This window comes from Marmota monax, unplaced genomic scaffold, assembly GCF_021218885.2.
Source record: "Marmota monax isolate L192 unplaced genomic scaffold, Marmota_monax_Labrador192_F-V1.1 WCK01_AAM20220418_F8-fsc00102, whole genome shotgun sequence".
NCBI classification, from domain to species: domain Eukaryota; kingdom Metazoa; phylum Chordata; class Mammalia; order Rodentia; family Sciuridae; genus Marmota; species Marmota monax.
In genome coordinates, this window is record NW_026692494.1 from 1,317,147 (window position 1) to 1,338,781 (window position 21,635).

Here is a 21,635-nt window from a genome sequence, read left to right on the forward strand (position 1 = left end):
CGCTCTGGGGCGGACGCTGTCATGCCAAGCCCGTGAGGTGGAGGGTGGCTCCGTTTCACTGTGGCACTCCGTGCCAGAGTCCGTCCTCACTGTGGCTTGGTCTGAGTCCCCCAACCGCTGTTTCCCTACACCTCTGCTGGGACCAGATGGGGCAGCAGATAGCTTCAGGGCCTGGGTTTATTTAGAGAAGAGGCAGTGAGGGCCAGGCCTTCCTGTGGTCACGGAGGAAGCGCTAAGGAGGGGGTGAGCAGAGCCACCCCTTGAAGCGGCCAGAGGGTGAGGAAACAGGAAAGTGGCCTCCCTCACAGAGGCCCCGCCAGCTCCACCCTAGTCCTCCTCAGCCTCCCTGACCGGTGGGCATTCAGCTCTGCTCCCTACCGTGACAGGGATGCAAGCATCTCTGCAACCTGCTGATTTCCTTTCCTTTGGGTGAACACCCAGCGGAGGACTCGCGATGACATCTGCTGTTCCATGACCATGCTCCCTGTCCCCACTCCAGCCTGCTGTCCTCCAAAAAAGGGCACATTTATTGAGCTAGGCATGTGCAATGTCTCATTGGTCACTCATGCCACCCAGGAGGACAGTATAGTGTGGTCCTTATCCTGGTGTGACAGGTGAGGAACCAGGCGCTGAGCAACCCGCCCAAGCGAGCACCCGCAGGCTCCGGCGCCGTCTCCCCTGCCATGCCAGGTGGATACGCCTCGTCCTCTGAAGACGTGGTCTTGAGTCCAGTAGCACCTCTAAAGGGTAGAGGTCGGAGTCCACAGAGGAGAAGAGAGTCCAGAGACCACAGAGCTGAGATGGACACCCAGCTGTCCAGAGGCAATGTGGGGGGAAGAGGTGCACCTGCTTTGGGTAGAGATCGACATACGCAAATCAATCGCTTCCTTACACTCTGATAATGAATTGCTAAAAAATAAATTAGGGAAGCTTCCCATTCACAATGACCTCAGGAAAAAAAAATACTTAGGAATAAATCTAACCAAGGAGACGAAAGACCTCTACAAAGAAAACCATAGAACACAGAAGAAAGAAATTGAAAAAGACAAAGAAGATAGAAAGACCCCCCATATCTCGGGTAGGCAGAGTTGATATCATCAAAATGGCCACCCTGTCAAAAGCGCTGTGCAGATTCCACACAATCCCCATCGAAATACCAACGGCACCCTCCACCAAACCAGGGGGGAAGAAAGTGTTAAAATTCATTTGGAGGAGTAAGAGACCCAGAACGGCCAACGCAAATCTGAGCAAGAAACGCAACACTGGAGCATCACAATCACCCGATCTCAAATCCCACAACAGCTTGGTATTGGCTGCAAACGGGCACGAAGACCACGGGACTAGAACAGATGGCAGAGGCCAAGCCCCAGAGATCCAGCCATCCGACACCAGACAAAGGTGTCAAGACGAACGTTGGAGGGAAGACGGGCTTTTTAACAAATGGAGCCGGGCAAACCGCACATCGACGTGTAGAAGGCTGAAACTGGACCCCATCGCCCACCTGCACAACAGTCAGAGTGGATCCCAGACCCAGGAGCTGGACCAGAAACCCCACAGCTGCTACAAGAAAACGTAGGCTAGACTCCAACCCGTTGGACAGGCACGGACTTTCCTAACCAGTCTCCAGGGCTCCAGAAATGAAACCCAGAATCAATAAGTGGGACGACTTCGAATTAAAAAGCTTCTGCAGAGCAAAGTAAAAATCAGGAGCATGAAGAGGGAGCCTACAGATCGGGAGAACTTGGCACCTCTCCCCAGGCAGGGATTGACATCCAGAATGTACAAAGAGCTCAGAGAACTGAATGCCAAAAACACCCGATAACCCCATTAATAAATAGGCCAAGGATAAACAGCCACTTCTCAAAAGAAAAAAACACCAACAGCCAACAAGCATGTGACGAAATGGTCGGCATCCTGACAATCACGGAAATGCCAACCAGAACCACGTGAGATTCCCCCTCGCCCCGGTCAGATGGCAGTTATCAGAATACAAATAATCATAAATGCTGATGAGAATGTGGATCAAAAAGGTGCACTCGTACACTGTTGGGGGCCTGCAGATTAGGGCGACCACTCTGGAAAACATTTCCTCAGAGACTAGGAATGGAACTGCCATAGGATCCAGCTACCCCACCCCTCGGTATTTATTCCAAAAGATCTAAAATCAGCAATCATAGTGACACAGACCTATAAATGTTTATAGCAGCCCAATTCACCATGGCCAAGCTATGGGACCAGCCCAGGTGCCTGTCAACAGACGAATGGATTAAAAAAAAAAAAATTGGTGTATATACATGATGGCATAGTACTCAGCCATAAAGAAGAATGAAATCATGACCTTCGCTGGTCCGTGGGTGGAACTGGAGGACTTCATGAAACAAACCTGACCCAGAATGTTGTCTCTCACATGTTTCCACATGTGACCAAAATAAGAAGGGAAAGGATGGGAGAATCCCAGGAAGACAGGAGAGAGAGAGCAGAGAAAGAGGGACGGGAAAAAGGAGGAGTGGTGAGTGAGTGTGACCGACCTCTCCCATGTGCATACACGATTCCACCTCCGTGCATGTCACCTTTATGGACACCCACCATGCACGACTTTTTAAAGAATCTATAAATGCACAGAAGAAAGACCAGCGCATTAGAGAAAAAGCAACAGGGGGAGGGAGGAGGGGAAGAAATCAGGGAATACTGGGGGCTGAACTGGAGCAAACTGCAGTCCCTGCCTGTATAATTACGTCAGAGTGAACCCTGACATTGTGTATAGATCATAATGCGCCCAAAAAACTAAACACGTCTTTAACAAGGAGCACCTGCCTTGCGTGCCCGCTTACGTGGAGGCCAAAGAAGATGATCTCCTAGAAGAAGAGAGTAGAATGGTGGGGACCATGGCTGCGGGCGGGCAGGGTGGGCCGAGGGTGGAGGGCAGGGGCAGGGGCAGCGGGCAGGAGGAAGGCTCCCACACTCCTGTAGCGCAGTAGGGTGGACTGTGCCATGAATAAAGGTGGGTGGTAATTGATGGAATATTAATTGGGTGGTAACAGGGTATTAATCGAATATTTCGAAATAGCCCGTAGAGAGGACATTGGGTGTCCCAATGTGACGAGAGTGACCAAGGTTTGAGGTGAAGGCCGTGCCGATGACCCTGATCTGATCGTAGCACATGGTGCACACGTTTTGGAATGCCACACCGCAAACCATAAATAGGTACGATGAGTGATATAGCAATTAAAATGTTTAATGCAGAAAACCAAAGAGAACCTGCCTCCACTGGTTCAAGTTCTCCTACGGGGCACGTCTGGGCAAGTCGGGTCACCTCCATGAGCGTGCAGGGCTCATCTGCAAAACGCGTCCAACCGCAGTGCCCACGTCACTGTCGTGGAGGGGACACGAGGTGAGGTGTGTTCAGAGCTGCTCGTGGTCAAAGAAACCCACAAGCCATTTCCATTCATTATTGCTGTCCTTGTCATCGTCAGGATCCCCTCCCTCTAGGCTTCCGCTGTCAGACCCCTGCGTTGTCGGTGATGAAAGGACTCCACGAGGATTTGGGGATCAACCTGCGCAACTGAATTCGTTTATGGTGATGGAACCGAACTTCCACTCAGGATGGCAGACCCAGAGCACACCCAGATCTCCCTAGTCCTCCCCAAATACCGGAAAAGGGTCAGGACAGGCCAACCGGAACCGAAACTAGACAACGGGTGCCCAAGGACAAAGGGCAAAGCCCCCTCCGCGTGCAAGTGGAGGATCTACCAAACATACGGTCAAGTGTCCAGGGTCAGAAGACCCTGACCAAGAGAGGGTGACCGGTTCGCACAGATCTGACGGTGCACGTCTGTCATCACAGCTACCTGGGAGGCTGAGGCTAGAGGATAAGGAGTTCCAGGCCAGCCTTGGCAACTCAGTGAGACTCCATCTCCAAATAAAAAGGGCTGGGATGCAGCTCGGCGATAGAGTACTTCCTGGCTGTGTGAGGCCCTGAGTCCCATCCCCAGTGCCACCAAAAAAAAAAAAAAAAAACAGACGTCAAATTCATGACCGTGATCACGGGGTTCCCTAAACTCCTCAGCTAGGATTTATATCTGAGGGAACAGAGAATATTAGTGCGATTTTAAATGAGGTTCACAATGACTCTATCAAATGACCCAGAGGTCTGGGGCCGGGGCTCAGTGGCAGAGCGCTCGCCTAGCACGTGTGAGGCACTGGATTCGATCCTCAGCACCACATAAAGGTAAATAAGTGAAATAAAGGCATGGTGTCCATCTACAACTCAAAATCATTTCTAAAACAGAAAGGAGAGACTCTCAGCCACGAAACAAGAACAGAAACTTATGAACCCAAAACAGGTAGATCCACGGTTCAGGCAGGACCAGCTGGAGCTCACCTACACCAAATGGGGCTCCTAGAAAACTCGAGATGGGCGACTAGGAGAAAGGAAACCGGGACCTGGGCACAGGGGATTTCAGTGGCAAAGTTGAAGCCAGAGCCTGGGGCCCAGAGCTTAGCAGCCCAGAACCAAAGGGTCACTGTGGAGCTGAGCCTCCGGGGCCGCTGTGCCTGTCTCGGGCTTCTCAGGTGGGTCTGTGGTCTCCCTCCCTCTCTGGCTTGGCTTCTCTTTCCTGCATGTGAGGTTGGAGCTGGGCAGGACTCCCCAGCCCCTTCCTAAGGAATGGGCCCCGAGGAGACAGCCTGGGACACCATGAGCAACAGCGGGTCCCCTCCTCCCAGTGATACCGCAAGCCAAGCTCACGGGCAGAAGAGGACCTGAGTGAAACTAAGAGAAACAGCCTGCGCTGGCCCGTGGCCTGGATTCCGTCACTGCACGTTGTATCCAGCATCCAAACACCCCACTGCACCCCATAAATACGCCTCATCATTGCCTATCAATTAAATTGTGTTTACAGGGGTTCAGGGGGACCCATTGGAGGCAGGGGTTTTGAGAATCAAATTGTAAATTGTGTGGCTAAGACGCCGGCACCCCAAGGTGGTCTCCCGCGGAACGCCTCCTGGGGTTGCCAACCCTCTTCTTTGAGCCCAAAGACCCTGAGACCAGGACAAACCGACAGTTGCTTGTGGACCCACTGTGGTGCCCAGGGAGGAGCAGTCACAACTTTGAAAGGACCAAAAAAAAATTTTAAAAAAAGGTGAGAAAAAAGATGAATCAAGGCGGGGGAGGGCAGGGGGCCGCTTCACAAATTCCACACCCACGTGGCCAAAGGGCACCCGCAGGTTTTCCATTTGTCCCATGCTTCACGGGAAGATAAAAGTGACCACAAACTCTCCAGTGGGTGTCGGACTCCTCAACGTTCACCAGCCAAAGGTGACGTTTTTGAGGCCTGGGTACCTCTGGGGACACTGCTTTCCTTGTTGCTTACAAAAGAAACGCTCCTTTGTTCACCGACGTGATGAGATAACAATTTTCCCCCTGAAATTGTCAAAGATTTTAAGAAGTGATAAAACCCACCGCTGGCAAGGATGCGGTGAGATGGGCACTTGAATACTTAGAAGGGAGAGATGTAAATTGCTTCCTGGCAAAGCGATTCAGAAATAAAACCAAGCGGGACTCACGCCCTGGCTGGTGAGGGAGGGCATTTCTTCCCTTCCACCTGGGCACCCCAGGCTTCTCTCTACCCCTCTCTGGCCTCAGGAGTCCCCATATCCCTCCTCAAACTCACCACTCCAGCCCTTTGGTCTCCTCCCGTTTCCTGAACGGATGCCCTTCCAATTCCCTGTTGTTCTTTCTGCCTGAAACATTTTCCTCGCCTCTTTCACAAGCCAAATCCCATCCCTCTGTAGATGCCACCTCCTACAGGAAGCCCACCAGATTGACCAGGAAGCTCTGCTGGGTTCCCGGGGCCCGGGACCCCATCATCACACATGACCCTGGGCGCACAGTTCTCCAGAACAGTCACTCAACTGCATACAGGAGACGTGAAGTATTTGGAGAAGGGAGTATGTTCTGTGCCATCCCGAGGAGGGGGTCCATGGAGCTGCAGGTTTGGGCCAGTATCTGAAGGAATCTTCTAAGAACTCCTGCTCCCAACCCAACAGAGGTTGACTTGGTAGGCAGTGAGCTGCCTGTCCCAGGAGGTGAGCGAGCGGGGAGTTGGGAACTGCTGGTCCATCCCTGACTCCTCCACCCCTCCCCACCCACAGGGGTGACGAGGGGCCTCCTCACCACTGCTGCACGTGACTCTCCTCTGAATCAAAGCTGCCCAGGGAGGACAGGGCCACGCAGGGGCTGTTCCCACGCCCTGGGCAGCCCAACCCATTCCTTGGAAGAGCCTCAGAGCCCCAGGAGGCTGCACTCTCACAATGAGCGAGCCCCTGCCTCATACAAGCCCCAGCGAAACCAACCTCCGAAACCGAGAAGCCTCAGCGGAGCTCAGATTTCCCCGGGAAAACGCGAGGCACCGTGGGCCGCGGCTGCCCCGCCCGCCTCAGGCCCCCCTCCCAGGGGCACAGGAGAGGCCGGAAGCCATTGGTACCTCCTGTGCCCAGCCCACAGGCCCAGCGGGAGTCCTGGGCACCGGGAGAAGGTTGGTAGGCAGGAAGCAGGGGGCGGGGAGGCCGTGTCCGGAGCCGTGGCCAGGGCTCCCCGCCGTGTTCTGCCAAAGACTCGCTTGGACACGGGCCTCCTCTCCCCGAGCCTCAGTTTTCCAACTGTTAAATGGGAACAAGACAGGTTCCAAATCGAGCAGGCAACACGCCGGTCTCCAAAGTCATGGGCATTCAGTTATGGAACCCCGAGAGCTCAAGAAGCCCTCGGGGGGCTCACAGGGTCTGGCCCAACAGCAGGACAGGGCACGGGATGGACAGTCCACCTTCTAGAAGTCAGTGGAACAAACTTCATTCTTCCACCTCTGCCTGTCCATTCTGCCTGAATCAAAAAAATCCTCCCGAAAAAGGGAGCCTCAGACCCCGTCCTCCCCCCCCCCCCCCCCCCCCCGGCCTCTCACACCCCGGGGTCCTCAGGACTCGTAATGGGCTCCGCCCAGCCCAAGGCCCTGCTGCAAGGCAGAAGCTCAAGGCCACTCACCCTGACATTAACCCTTCCCAGGCTCCAGCAGTGTGGCCAGGAAGGGCTGGGGACACCTGGCCCTGGTCACCAGGCCTCAAAGGAAGGAAGCTTAGAGGTGCCACATCCTGACAAGGCCAGGACCCCGCCAGTGCCTGCCCCCAGACCCCAGCTGGGGAAGGGTCTCCCTCCCGGGCACCTGAGCCCCATGTCCCCAGGGGCAAGTGGCTGGACCCCCCAGGCCCACCCAGCCCCTACCCTCCGTGGGCACGACGTCTCCTTAACCCACGCGGAGCCCTGGAGGCTGTGACTTGGCCTCTCCCTGGATGGCACTCAGGGGACACCAAGCCCTCAGGGCCACCCACACCCAGCATCTGATGTCCCCACCTTCCTCCATGAAGCCGACAGCAGCCCCGCCCCAGCCCAGTGTGACCCCACTTTGGGAAACTGCGGGCTTCACCTGCATAACTCCACCAAAGAGCCTTCCCCTCTCACCCGTGCTGGGCCACAGCCCCCTCCTCGCTGCAGCCCCTCCTTCCTGGCCTTTCCCAGGGCCCTCCTTGTTCCTCCAAAACGCCAGCGACAGGTCTGCCTCAGGGCCTTTGCACAGGGGGTTCCGACTGCCCGAATGCTGTTCCCTGATGTCACCTCCCCACCGAGGCCTGACTTGACCCCAGGCTACACAACCACACTCATGTGTCTTCGCCCTATATGTGGGTAGCACTTAATTTTTAGTTGACAAGTAATAATTGTGGGTATTTCTGATGTACAAGTGACAGGGCTGGGGGACCGTTGTTTGTTGCAAAACGGGGGACAGACAGAAGCCAGGACCTCGCCCATGTTGGGCAAGCGCTCCCCACTGAGCTGCATCCCAGCCCTTTTTAGTTACTTCGGAGACCAGTTTATTTTGCAAAGCGTTTGAGGCGGGCATTGAATTGCCATCCCCTGCCTCGGTCCCCTGCGTAGCTGTGGTCACAGGCACGTGCCCTTGAGCCTGGCCTGGGTGTCTTACTCCACGTTTACAATAAGGATGACGAAGCCAGGGTGATTCTCCAAGACGTCATCTCACATCAGTGAAATCAGTGGCCACACTGTGCCCCCAGGCGCCCCACGGCACTCATACAGCAACCGAGACGTGGACACCACCTACACGGCCAGTGCAGGACGCAGGGAGAAAGAAAATGTGGTCTACAGGCTCCGTGGGGTACCACTCAGCCCTAAAAAGTCAGAGTAGAGCTGGGTGTGGTGGCCCCCGCAACTCAGGAGGCTGAGGCTGGAGGACCAAAAGTTAGAGGTCGGCCTTGGCAACTTAGTGAGACCCTGTCTCAAAAGAAAACAAAGAGGGCTGGGGTGTGGCTCAGCTGTAGAGCACCTGCCCTGTGTGTGAGGCCCTGGGGTCCATCCCAGCATCACATGAAAGAAAAGGCGGGGGGGGGGGGGGGGAAGGGACACCCTATCACCTGTGACAATAAAGATTAACTCCTATCTTTGAATCGCTGACTGGCATCCTTAGTGTCTGTCTCTGCCTGGAAGACTGCAGACCCCGGTGGCCTGGCCCCCGTCCTCAGGGCACCTGTCACACCAAGTCCTTAACTATTTTCTGGATGAACCAGTGTGAACAGTGTTTGGTTCCCACAATGCCCCCGGGAGACACAGCACCCCTTTGGCTGAGGAAGAAACAGAGGTTCTGAGGGACCCCAGGATTTTCTCAGTCGCAGCTGGCCCACGGCGGGGGGGAGGGGGGGGGCGGGGGTGGAACCTGCATAGCTGGAGCCCAGAGCCCACCTGCTCGAATCTGAGAGGAGGCCAGCCCTGAGCAGGTCCACAAAGCACCTTCCAGACCAGGACGGGGACAGGGGGTGGCGTCATGGCTCAGCACTCGATGCCCATGAAGCTCCAGGGCCTCAGCCTCCCTTCTGTGACACGGGCCTAGGGAGAGCCCTGCACAAAGCAGCTTCTGGCCCTTGGAACTGTGGTGTGCCCCCCCATCCTGCCCCAGGGGTGACTGTCCCTCTCGTCTTTGAAACTATGCTCAAAGCAGGGGCATTTCACTTTTTCAGCTGGAGAAGGTCACAGTTCCAAAGACAAGCCAAAGCGGTATCTCTAGGGATCTCAAAGAACAGGGACTGGACCCCCTGGTCCTCCGGGTCCCCCAGGCACACACTGGCATCGTCTGAGCCCTTTCCGATACTGCCTGTGCTAAGCATTTTAGAGACATTATCTGCCGGAGGCATCTTTTCACGATGCAATCAGATTATGCCACTTTCCTGCTTAAAACCCTCTACACATCAAGGCTACACCCCTTCACCCCACCCAAGGGGCCCCCACAGACCAAATGGGGCTCCTCCTGACCCTGCTCCACCCACTGGCCTTCCCACCGTCCTGGCTGGCCACAGGGCCTTTACACATGCAGCCTCAGAGCCAGGAGCTCTCTTGCCCCTCCCTCAGCCTGTCGCTCCCCTCCATCCATCAGAACTTCTCTGGGAACCCCCTGACCTCCCACTATTAGGCACTTACTAAATATCAAGCGCTTCTGCTCTTGGCCTTCAGTGTCACAGGATGTCACATTCCTATGTGCAATTGTTTGACGGACATCTCTCTCCCACGAGGCCAGTTGGGTTGTCCCTCCTCGAGGACGGGCAGCAGAGTGAGCACATGCACACGATCCCCTGGGGCCCCCAGGCTCCGGCTCCACCAGTGAGGAAACTGAGGCTTGCTGGCTTGAGGGCACCCCAGGAAATCCGTCTTATGCACAATGATTTAAAACACTGTATCAAACCCTCCCCAGCGACGGGCCCAGGGTGTACGGGAAACATCGATGGATTTCGCATTCAGACTTCCCCAAGTCAGCCCATCTGTATCAGTGCGAGTATCACCAAATCTGAAAACAAGATCCTGACTATGAAACGCTCTGGCTCCAAGCATCCGATACCCCAGATCTCTGCAGCAGCTGGATTTCCACAGAAGTCCCTGAGGACCAACGCAAAGGTCCCCAGGCAGCTGAACCCACCTCTCCAGCAGAACCCCGACCAGGGCTGGGCCCCCGCTCTCCCCAGAGCAGACCCACAGGCCCCCAGCCCCCCAACAGCCAGACCCCCCAACCCCGACGCACCATCTTCACAGACCTCCAGCACCCCCCAAACCTCATGCACACAAGCGCACGTCACCAGCTGTAGGGACCAGGGACACTGGGTGCTGGGCTCCCGTTCACTCGTGGCCTGGGGAGCCACGGGCTGGGCCAGGGCTGGGCGGGGGCCACAGCTACAGAGGCCACAGACAGAGCCTCAGGATAGGAAGGGCCAGGCCAGGAGGGAGGGGGAGGGGGCGGGGAGCAGGGGGCTCCTGCAGGAAGGAGGTCCCCCCTCAGGCACCCCGAGTCGGTCCCCCATCTCTGGCTCCGTCTGTCCTGGGTCTCTGCCCCTCCATGGGTTTCTCCTGTGCCTCCCTAACTACATGTCTCTGTTACTCTCCCTGTGTCCCCTGCCACTGTCTCTGTGGCTCCGGGCGACCCCTCCTCCCAGGGTAGGGGACAGGCTTCCACCCCCTCTGTCAGAGAAAGCCAGGAGGAGCCTTCAGAGTGAGAAGGACAGGGACAGAGAGAAGGGGAAGGGGAGGTCTGAGGCTGGGAGGCAGAGGCTGAAGCAGAGACAGGGGCTGGCTGAGCAGGGCGGGGACACTGGTGGGTCCCAGGACCCCAGTCCCCAGAAGGCCAGCCCCACCAGCGGGGCCTCCACCCATGCAGGGCTCACCTCTCGGGCTGCTGCTTCCTCTGAACCTGCCACAGCCACACGGAGCCGTGTGGAGCCTCCAAACTCCCCAGTGGTGGAGGGGGTCACCCACACTTCCGTAAAGGTGACACCCAGGTCCCCAGCCTGCAGCTCGTGGCTTTCCTGCCAGGGCTGTCCCGTACCTGGTGTCTTGAGGGAGGTCCTGGGGAGCAAAGAGCCCCACCAGGAGGGCACAGAGAAGGGGGACCTGCAGGCTAGCCCCCCAGGGGGGCCTAACAACGTGTCTGGGCTGACTGAAGCTAGAGCCTCCCATTCCAACCACCTAAGGCCCTTCCAGAAAAACCCAGAGGCAGAAAGAAAGGAGCCCTTTCCCTCCTTACATGGGAGGACATTCTCCTGCTCAAACACCCTCTATGACTCCCCATTGCCTTTTGGATCTTCTCATTCCTTGCCCTGGACCTGCCTGGACATGTCCCCTCTGTCCAGCCTACCCCCGGGGAATCTGGAGCTAAGTTCCTAAGTGTGACATTCGCTTTCCCGGTGGACAGCAGTAAGCAGGGACAGAGGGAGTCCAGGGAGGGAGGACAGCGCCGCGAATCCCCAGGTGTAAGAGTCAGCAAGGATCTGTCCCGGGAAACTTCAAGTAGGTGGAGGGACGCAGGCAGAGCTAAGCGGGCGGCAGGCCCAAGCCGGGGCCTGAAGACGCGGAAGGGGCCTGAGCGACGCTGCCTGAGCGCCGCTGGGGGCTGCAGGGGGAGGCGTCCTGGGGAGCGGCCCCTAGCGGGATGCGGAGTCTCTCGGGGCGGACCCGAGCGGGGAGGCGGCTTTGACTTGGCAACAGCGGCCCCCGGTGGCCACTGTGTGGAATTGCACCCCTCTCCATTCATTCAAGAATCCATTGTCGCCAGGCCAGAGGTATTTGAGGATCGTGGAGGTGCTGAACATGTAATGTCCGATATAACAGCATTTTATGTAAGTCACTAACTAGTGGGTTTTGTTTTTGAGGTGCTAGGAACTTAACCTGTTACTGTGTTCCACTTTGGGCTTTGAATATAGCCCAAGCTGCTCTGCTACTGCAATTATTTTTTAAATGGACACATTTCTTCCTCTTGCTCTCTCCCGGCTCCTCCCTAATCTCTCCCCCTCCCTGATCTCAGGGGAAACAGAATTGCCTCTCCTCCCTATCCTAGGTAGAGTTATCTGTCCCTGAGCACACATCCACCAGGGGAATTTAGTAATCCAGACTTTGGGGATGGCACCAGAAGATCTCAGAAATGACTCTCTCCCAAATTAGCCAGTGAATGTCAACTCCAACAGAGAACATGGAATCACCTCTTGAAAACCCCCTGATCCTGCTCAAGGGCAGAGTCACAGCTTCTGGGACAGGAGTCCCCTGTGTTTCTCCTTTGTCAGCAAAGCAATACACTTTCTTTTTCCTTTTTCTCAAAACTGTGTCCTCGCTATTAGATTGGCATCAAGGACAAGGACTGAGGTTTGAGTAACCAATATGTAAGAAATCCCACCATTATGTACAACTATAATACACACCAATAAAAATGTGGGAAATTTGTTTTAAAAAATGAAAATGTAGTAGGCCAGGGGTTAGAGCCATTGAAGCAATTGTGTTTCGTTTGGCTTTTCAAATGAAGGTGGGTATTTGGGTCCACTGGCTGCTGGTATCATTGGGAGTTCTCTGAGTCAATTGCAATGCAGAATGTGGAGTTCGCTGGAAATAAAAATCCTAATTTTAAAGTGTTAATTTGAAGCTTACATACAGATTATTAAAGCTCAGTAGTAGTTGATGAAATCCAATAAGGTCTGTGGCTGAGGGCGGGAGGGTTCAGAGTATCCTAAGGGTTCAGAGTATCCTAGTTCCCTTTTTGCAGTCAGATAGGAGGAAGAACTTCCTATGCACCAGAGTTAACAACCATCCCTGTATATTTCAGAGTAGTCAGTAGAGAGCATATTTAATGTCCCGACACCAAGAAATGACGAAAGTCTGAGATGCTGGGTAAGCCAGGTACCCTCATCTGATTGTTGCTTGGATTGGGCTCGCATGGTTCCCCGTCAGTGTTTACAATTCTTATGCGCTATCTCAAAACAGAACACAGCTGGGAGGTAACTCAGTGGGGAAGCACTTGGCTGGCATGTGCAAGATCTTGTGTTCAGTCCCAGCACCAGAAAAAATGGGAAGAAAGTGGGGAGCACGGTCTGCAGACCCAAGCAAGTGGGGTCTCAGGCACAAGCACCCTCAGCCCCCGTCCAGGCCCCTCTGTCTTACTGGTCAAGCTGCAGTGACCGGCAGTTGGGAAACCCGGATGCTGCTCCCATCTGTGGAGGGTGGAGCCAGATAGGTCCAGGCCCCAGGCCCCAGGCCTAGAACCTGGCCAAATCCATAGGGCTTTCGGGGGATTTCTCAGAAGCAGACTTTCAGGGTTGTCCTGTTGAGGTAGCCGGCGTTTTCTGGTGGAACTGGACTGACAGATGTTGGAGGTATTTGACAGAATACCTGTTCATAGGGCGTCTGTTCGTGGGACTGGTCTGGGGTTTGGTGTCAATGTCTTAGGTGAATGTTGGCTAGCGAGTGGAACACGAAAGAGCCCACATGGTGGAAGGTCCACACACTGCGTGAGTAGGTACAGCAGGATCACTTGGGTGCAACAGACCCCCCTGACCAAAGGGAAGTTGGGACATTGATGGTGCTGGGGGTTGGGGTGCTCATGAATGTGTTGGGTTTCAGCCAGCCACATGTGAGGGGTCGAAAGTGTAACAGTTCACTACATGCCCTGATTATATCCCTTGTCACTTTAAAACTTACATTTTTTTATTCTTTTTTCCAACCTTCTCCTCCCTGACCTTCTCCTTCCTGATCTCTCCTCCCTAATCTCATTTCTTCTGAACCACCTCTATTAAGAACCCTGTTCCTGAGGATGGGCAGAATCCCAGCCTCTGGGACAGGAGCCCCCTGTGTTTCTCCTTTGTGATCAAAGCAATAAACCTTTTTCCTTTTTCTCAAAACCATGTCCTCATTATTGGATTGGCACTGGGGACAAGGACCAAGCTTTCTGCAACAAAAGCACCGAGTGCTTGGGTCCTTCGGGATCAGCCTGTCTGGGTGTCTGGGTGTCTTTTCTGTTGCATTAACAGAATACCCGAGACTGGGTCATTTGGAAAGGAAGGATGTTTATTTTGGTGCCTGGTCTGGGGTCTGGAAAGTCCGAAATCAGGAGTTGCTTCTAGTCAGGGTCCCCCGCTGCCTCGACTTGGGTGGAAAGAGGAAGGGCAAGCGGGTGTGTGCGGAAGACACAGAGGGGAGCCAAACCCCCACGGGAGCTGACCCCTTCTCTTGAGAAAGGCGTGGACGGACCTGACCCAGACCCAAGCCCCTCCCACGGGCACCTCCAACACTGCCTCGTGGAGGAATTATAGCTGCAGCCCTTGAACCCTTGGGGGACACTCAAACCCCGGCACTGAATAAGCATTACAGATGCCGGTGCTGGCCAATGAGAAACGCAGGGTCTTTAGTGCCAGAGTCCTATCCTGCCCCATGCATGGTCGCACGGGGAACGGGGATGCTCGCTCATTTGAGTGCTGTGGGTCAGTGCGTTGGGCATTGGCTGGTGGGAGGCTGGGACTCTAGGGGCCGGGAAGCTGGGGCACAGGGGTACTGGAGGTGCCAGTGACAGGGTGCAGGAGCCTGCCAGGGCCAATGTGGAGGGTTGAGTACAGATGTGAGAGAACAAAGCTGAGCATGGAGGGGTCATGAACCAGCAGGGCCCCTGGGTGGGAGTCGACGGGGAAAGTCACGCTGGGGGCTGATGCTCCTAACGATGCACATTTGGGGAAGACCCTCACCCACTCTCCCCACCCAGCTTGCACCTGCCTGGTAGGGCTTCTGGCTGTTGGAGGAGCTTCCTGTCTGGTGACCCCATAACTCCAAATGTCACTGAGATGAGGGGGGATGCAGTTGGTGTCTTGGTGTAAAGCAATGGAGAGGCCACCTCCCCAGGACTCTGGGGAGGGGACATCTGTAAGGATGGGGTCAGGTGTAGTCACCGAAGTCAGTACCCAGCACCTTGGAGAGGGAAGTCGGTCACCCCTGCATGGCACTGGTGGCACAGTGGGCCAGCAGGTTGTGGTGGCGCAAGTTCTTCTCCCTGAAGATGCCTGGTGAGCAGCTCTGTCATGTAATTGGGGGGCACCTCCCCCTGGTGCAGAATCCCTTTTGCTATGCAAGGAACCGTATTCACAGGTTCCAAGGCTTAGGATGTGAACATCTCTTGGTGGCATTGAACATTATTCTGTCTGCCACACACACACGGACACCACACAGGTAAACACAGGTCCACAGAGAGCACAGCACGCACCTTTGTGCGAATTAGGTCATCCCAGCTGGAGGAAGCTCATCCTGCGAGACTTGGCTTGAATGAGACCCGTGAGTGCCCTCTGCTGGAACTCGGTCAAAATGCAGGTGCAAACTCATCTCTGATGTGGAGTCCCTCACAGATGGCGGGCGCCCTAGCACACAGAACACCCATGCACCCAGGGCGCCAACCCTGAGTAAACATGCACAAACACACGCATGAACACATAAACCAACATGTCCCCTCCACAGCCAGCCTCAAGTAAACACTCAGACAGACCAAGTGGTCTTAGAATGGAATACCCAGACCTGCACACCCCACAGCTAAACCACTTGACATCTCCAACAGAACAGTTCTATTAGGAGTCTTTGGTGCAGTGGCTGAGTCTGGGGTGAAGAGCAGCTTTCCAATGGAAGAAGAGGAACTGTTCACCCTGGGGACCCTGTGGACATAGGGGACAACTGACGGATAAACATTAAGGCGATACACTCAGAGTTAGAGGGCTGGGGATGGTGGGCAGTGGAAGTGGCCATTAGGAGTAGGCACCTTCAGAGGTGTCAACCTTCAGACAGGTCTTGAGTCCTGCCTGGTGACATTCAATCACTGGACAAAGATTGTCAGCCACATGCCAAATGCTATTCCAAGGCAAGTGGTGGACAAGACAGATATCCACCCTCTTTGCCAGTGGGCCAATTCTTAAGCCAGAGAACAGAGGAACAGTCCCTAAATTACTGAAGCAGGACTTGGGTGGGGAAGGAGAGGGCTGTGACCGGCCCATCCCTTCCTGCAGGATGTTATACTGAGAACAATATGGGAAAAGACCACTGGGTCCCAGGCTATCCCAGAATAATATGCTTAATCCATGTGAAATCTGGAGAGGTAGGGAATGGGGAAGAATGGAGGATTGCAGAAGAATGGAGAGAACTTCACAACAAAGCAATATAACTATCTCATACAGAGAAAGTCATTTTCCAAAATGAGACTAGTGGGCTAGCCTGGGCTAATTATAAAATCTTTATTAGTTTTCTCTGGCTGCCTAATACAATATTATAGACTAAGTGGCCTAAACAACAAAAACTGTACATATGGACAGTTCCAGAGGCTGGGAAGGCCTAAGTCAAGGTGCTAGCAAGGCTAGTGTCTGGGAAGGCCTCTCTTTGGCTTAAGGCACCCTTCTGGGTTTGGCATGATACATTTAGCAAATGTGACACAAATAGAGATGTTTGAACTTTGGGGCTTCCCTGTCCACTTTTCCTAGCACCTCTACAACCACACTAGCCGGCTGGAGAGGCCACGTGGAAGACAATAAAGACAACCACCAGCTAACTGCAGCCCCCTGAATGGCTGAACCTAACCCAAATCAGCAACCCACAGAATTAAGCCCTAGTCGGTGGCCTGGGGGTTCCGCTCAGTGGTATGGGGCTACCTAGCAGGCATGAGTCCTTGGGTTTGATTCCCAGCACTACTAGGTAGCGAGGCAGGGAGACTTAGTGACCATTGCTCCAAGTGCTACATTTTAAGATAGTTTGTTGCACAGCAAAGGCCAAATTATACAATGTTCAAACAAATTCTCTTCAACAAGAGACACGCAGGGGCTGCATAGAGTGCTTGCCTTGCATGCAAGAGGCCCTGGATTCAATCCCCAGCTCCAAAAAAAAGGAAGAGGTGTGCAGATTCCTTCAGAGCAGCCACCAACTCCCCAACCGTCACCACACAGCTGTTCCCTGACTTGCCACATGTTACACCCCCAGAAACTCACCATTCACCAAAAATACCGTTAAGTTAAACATGCCTTTAGCACTGGATGTTGGGCTAACATGCAAAAGTCCCTGGTCCTGAAAAAAAAAAAAATCTCCAGCACTACCCAAAAAATGCATTTACTACACCTAATCTACCAAACCTAGCCTAACTGTGCTCAGAACATTCCGCTGAACCTGCGGTCGGGCATCAAGCAAGAGTCTCGTACCACGTGTCGCTAGCCAAGGAAAAGATCAAAACTTGAAATTCAAAGTATGATTTCTACTGAACGCCTATGGATTTGGCACCAAAAAACAGTAAGTGGGGCTGGATCCCTGTTTCCAGGCCACAGATTCTGCGCTATGCACCATGAGACCACTAGGTGGCAGAGTTGTTTAAGTCACACTTCACTAGAGCCTCAAGCTAAGAATCAACCTGGGTCTCCGCTTTGTTTCAAAGTGGGGAGAAAAAAGCCAGGAAAGGTGGCCCCTGCCTGCCCTCTCGGCTACTCCAGACGCTGAGACAGGGAAGTCGCTTCAGTCCAAGAGTTTGAAGCCAGCCTGAGTAACAAAGTGAGACCCCATTAAGAGGGGAGGGGGACTTGAATATGACACAAGACAAAAGTGGGAGGTGCCGTTAATTAAAGCATTGATTCTAAATGTCACATCTACAAGTCGTTTAACCCTCGGCATCCCCCCAAGCAGGGGATGATCGTTACTCCCGTTTTGCAGATGCAGAAACTGAGGCGCAGGCATTTCTTGCTAAACTGCACAGCAGTCACGGGGGCGGGACTCACTGTTTGCCTCCAGCTCTGACTCCGGTTAAGTGCCACGTTGGCCTGACACCCGCTTCCTTACTAGGTATCTCTGTGACCTTGAGGAAGGCTTTATGCACTTGCGATTCTGTTCCCTCGTGTGCCAAATGAGAGAGCAAGACATTCTTAACTGGGGTGGGGCTCAGGAGCAGCCATGATACCATGTAACTGTCCACAAGGTCTTTCAGGGAGTGGTTTTCAGACGTGGTTGGATTTCCATGTGAGGATGTGGTCCCGAAAAGCTTAGGAAGCACTGCAGTGACATTGATCAGATTATTTCATGTGCATTATGAACATGGCATCATGAATCCCACCATTGTGTTCACTAATAATGCACCGATAACAAATAAATAAAGTTCATTTAAAAAATACTGGGCAAGGGGCTGGGGTGGTGGCTCAGTGGTAGAGTCCTTGCCTAGCACGTGTGAGGGACTGGGTTTGATCCTCAGCACCACATAAACAATAAATAAATAAAATAAAGGTACCATGTCCATCTACAACTAAAAAAAAAAAAAAAAAGTTAAGAAATACTTCACAACATGCTCTCCAAGGCCCATTCCAGGGTCAGGGTCTATTCGAGTTGACACCAAATGCAAGAGCCCCAGCAAGCCCCTACAGAGAGCAGGCCCAGGCAACAGCATTCAGTCCCCGTCACCAAGCTGCGGTCATGCTTGTGGAACCCTGGTCTCCAGGCCTGAGTGGAATGCACCTCTCTAACACACCCCCACACACTTGTCCCAGAGCTACACCAAGAGCTGGGCACGTCCCACTCACCTGACCAGCCCCGGGGGGTTCTCCCCGCCCTGCCCCGCAGAAGGTTCTGTTCTGTAACTCCGAACTCTGATCCCTGACTGTCCACACCCTGAGAAAGCAGTCTGATTACAGGAACCGGCCAGGAAGCCACAACACATTCTGTTGGCAGGGCCCGCTTAACTTTCCAAAAGTCTGGCTCAACCTAGCTGTTCCTGGTCCCTCGATGTTGGCCTGAGGTTCATTGTTCTCCTTCCTCGGGTCGCCACCTCGACCTCACTGCCAGCCTCACTGTTGGTGCTGTGCCGACCTTTACCCCCGCAGCCTCGACTTCCAGCCAGCTAGCCGTCCAAAGCTCGCAGCCACTGACCCTGGGTGTCCTCAGCAACATTCCCCTACTCACGACAGCATGGTCCCTCTAAGCCAGTCATAACACTCCGCTGTGTTATGCAAGAAGTGTGCAAATCTCTCCTGCCAGCATTGGAATTCTCTGTCAAGCAACATCTTACGTGGAAGCTAAACAATGTCAAAACCACCGGACAGACAGACAGAAGGGCAGGATCCTGGAAGGACACTGCCTACTGGGGGAGGGGGACATGCCAGCAATCCAGGGCGTAAGCAAGATCAGTCTGGAAGACATCAAGGAAACAGGACTGGTTCCCCCAAAGGGGTGGCCCTGGGAAGGTGGGTGAGTTCAAGGGTGCGCAGGCAGGAATTCAGACCCAGAAGCAACCCTGAGAACAGAGGCCCTGGGAACCAGCAGACATCTCCGGGAGGGTGCTGGGCTTCCCGCAGGCAGGTCGTGGGAGAGCGGCAGGCGCCAAATCTCGGAGGCTTGATTGACCCTGGCTGACATCTGGGTAACATCTGTTACACAAAAGAGCTGCTCCCAGCCCTAGCCCGAGGCAACCTCAGCCCGGCTTTCAAACAGCCAGGGGGGGTGTTGTTGTTATTTTGTTCTGTTTTTCCCCAGTCCTGGGGATTGAACCCAGGAGGGCTTTTCCACTGAGAACATCCCCAGCCCTGGGTCTCACTAAACTGCTCAGGTTGGCCTCAAACTCGCAATCCTCCTGCCTCAGCCTCCCAAATAACTAGGATTATAGGCCTGTGCCACAGGACCCAGCTTCAGTAGAGAGTTTATTTCTTTTCCCTTTTTTAAATATTTTTCTAGTTGTGGATGAACCCAATATCTTGATTTATCTATGTTTATGTGGTGCTGGGGATGGAACCCAGTGCCTCACATATGCTAGTCAAGTGCTCTACCGCCAAGCCCCAGCCCCAGCCTTCAGTGGAGTTTTGAATAGAGCATTCGAGAGATTCTTTAATGGCGGCAAACTTGCTAATGGCCCCCTGGCCCAGCTGAAACTCAGACACACCCCAAAATGCAGATGTCTACCACCCATAATAATAATAACCTAATACCTAATGTTCAGGTGGTACGTGCCAGACACAGCACTCTCCCTTTATACCTATCAATGTATATAATCCTTATAACAGCTCCTTAGAACAGGTGTCACTAATATCCACAAGGCAGCCAAAGGGGGCTGCTTCAACATCTCGGGGTAAAGGCTTCCTTCTCCTGCAACCTTCAGGCCCTGAGTGCTCTCCCCCTCCATCACTCTGCTCCGGCCACACAGACCTCCTGGGTGTTCCTTTAGAAGCCAAATAAATTCCTGCCTCAGGACCTTGGCACTTGCTTTTCCTGCTGCCTAGAATGCACTCCCTTCCCCTCAGGGGGCTGCACAGCTCAATCTCCTCACCTCCCCGGGGTACCTCCCCAGAAGGGGCCCTCAAGCTAAAAGGGCCTCATACACACACTAGCACTACCACCATCTGACCTGCTGTATACAGCCCTCCCTCCGTGCGCACAGATGCTGAGGACCCCAAGGACACCAAAATCGGAAGATGCTCAAGCCCCTTCTATGAAATGGCACAGAACCTACCCATCCCTTTTTAAATTCTTTTTAAAATAATCTCTAGGAGACTCACACCACCCAGTACGGTGCCGGTGCTGTGTGAACTGTGGTCACGCTGTATTGTTGAGGGGAGAAGGACCAGAAGAGACATCGACAGTTTTTTTTTTTTTTTTTCCAAATATTTTCAGTCCTCAGATGCAGAGGGCTGACCGGGCTCTGGAAAAAGGCAGAAGGAGAGCCACCGGTGGTGGCCAGGGGCTGGTGCAGGGCCAGGGACTGCTGGCCACGGGGTGCGCAGGGATCGGGTGGGATCTGAATCCCAGCTGAGGGGGTGGTTACAGGCTGTGTGGTTTGCCTGAGTCACCAAATCGTACACTGAAGCGGGTGGGTTTTACTGTTGGTAGAGCACAGGTCCATTTTTTTTTCTATGAAAGAAAGAACAAAAAGGATCCCGGAGTTAAAGTACACCCGCAGTAAAGATGATCCCCGAGCCCCACAGAAAGAAATGGTGGTGTCTGGGGTGGAATGCTAACTAGCATGCATCATCAACTTGTCACACTGTACCCCCAAACAGGCACAATTATTATGGGTCAATTAAAAATGAAAATCGACATAATGAGGATGATAATAACTAGGAAAGGAAAAGCTTCTAAACGTCCCCAGCCCGCCTCCCCGGCTGTCCCGCCTGGAGTCTGACCCTCGCCCCTCCCAGACCCTACTCCCTGGAAGCGCAGGGTGGGGCTTGTCCCAAGATGAGAGTCGGGGACAGGGTAGCTAAAGGTCTTCGGGACAGGAAGCCGAGGGGCACCCACCTCAGCAGCAGGCTCCTCCCCTGGTGGCCGCAGGTGCAGCCCCAGTGGCCCGAGGTGGGTGAGGCCAGAGAGCGGCAGGGTCCGGCCTCCAGAGCCCAGGCCTCTTCCCTGACTATGACAAGGACAGTCAGAACAGCCCCCTGCAGGCTGGCTCAAGGGCAGCCTGCCCAGCAACCCCCTTGGGCCTCTGAAAACCCGGACAGGCCAGGACTAAGGAAGTCCCCACAGCCAGAGGGGCCGGGAGAGGTCAGAGGGGGTGGGCGGGGTGGGGGCACTGCGCAGAGTGGGGCTGGGGAGGCCAGCCCGGAGGCTGCAGGGGGAGGCCGGCCAGGAGGCTGCAGCAGGGAGGCCGGCCAGCCCCCTGTTTACTCGGGAAGCAAAGCGCAGGGCCAATCTGCCACCTCCCACTCTGACCCCGACTGAGGGACTGAGGGAGGGGGAGGAATTAGATGTTTCTCTGCTGAGCTAACCCTTGGACTTCATCCCAGGGGACTCCACA

General features: G+C 54.3%; 1 long non-coding RNA gene across 1 annotated transcript; it reads right to left on the reverse strand.

Annotated features, from left to right (window-relative positions):
* Positions 1-20,411: 20,411 nt before the first annotated feature.
* On the reverse strand, positions 20,412-21,555 carry LOC124092622 (uncharacterized). Its single transcript, XR_006851665.2, has 2 exons — positions 21,137-21,555; positions 20,412-20,749 (listed from the first exon to the last, which is right to left on the reverse strand). It is a non-coding gene; the product is annotated as an uncharacterized LOC124092622 (long non-coding RNA).
* Between the last annotated feature and the right edge of the window lie 80 nt (positions 21,556-21,635).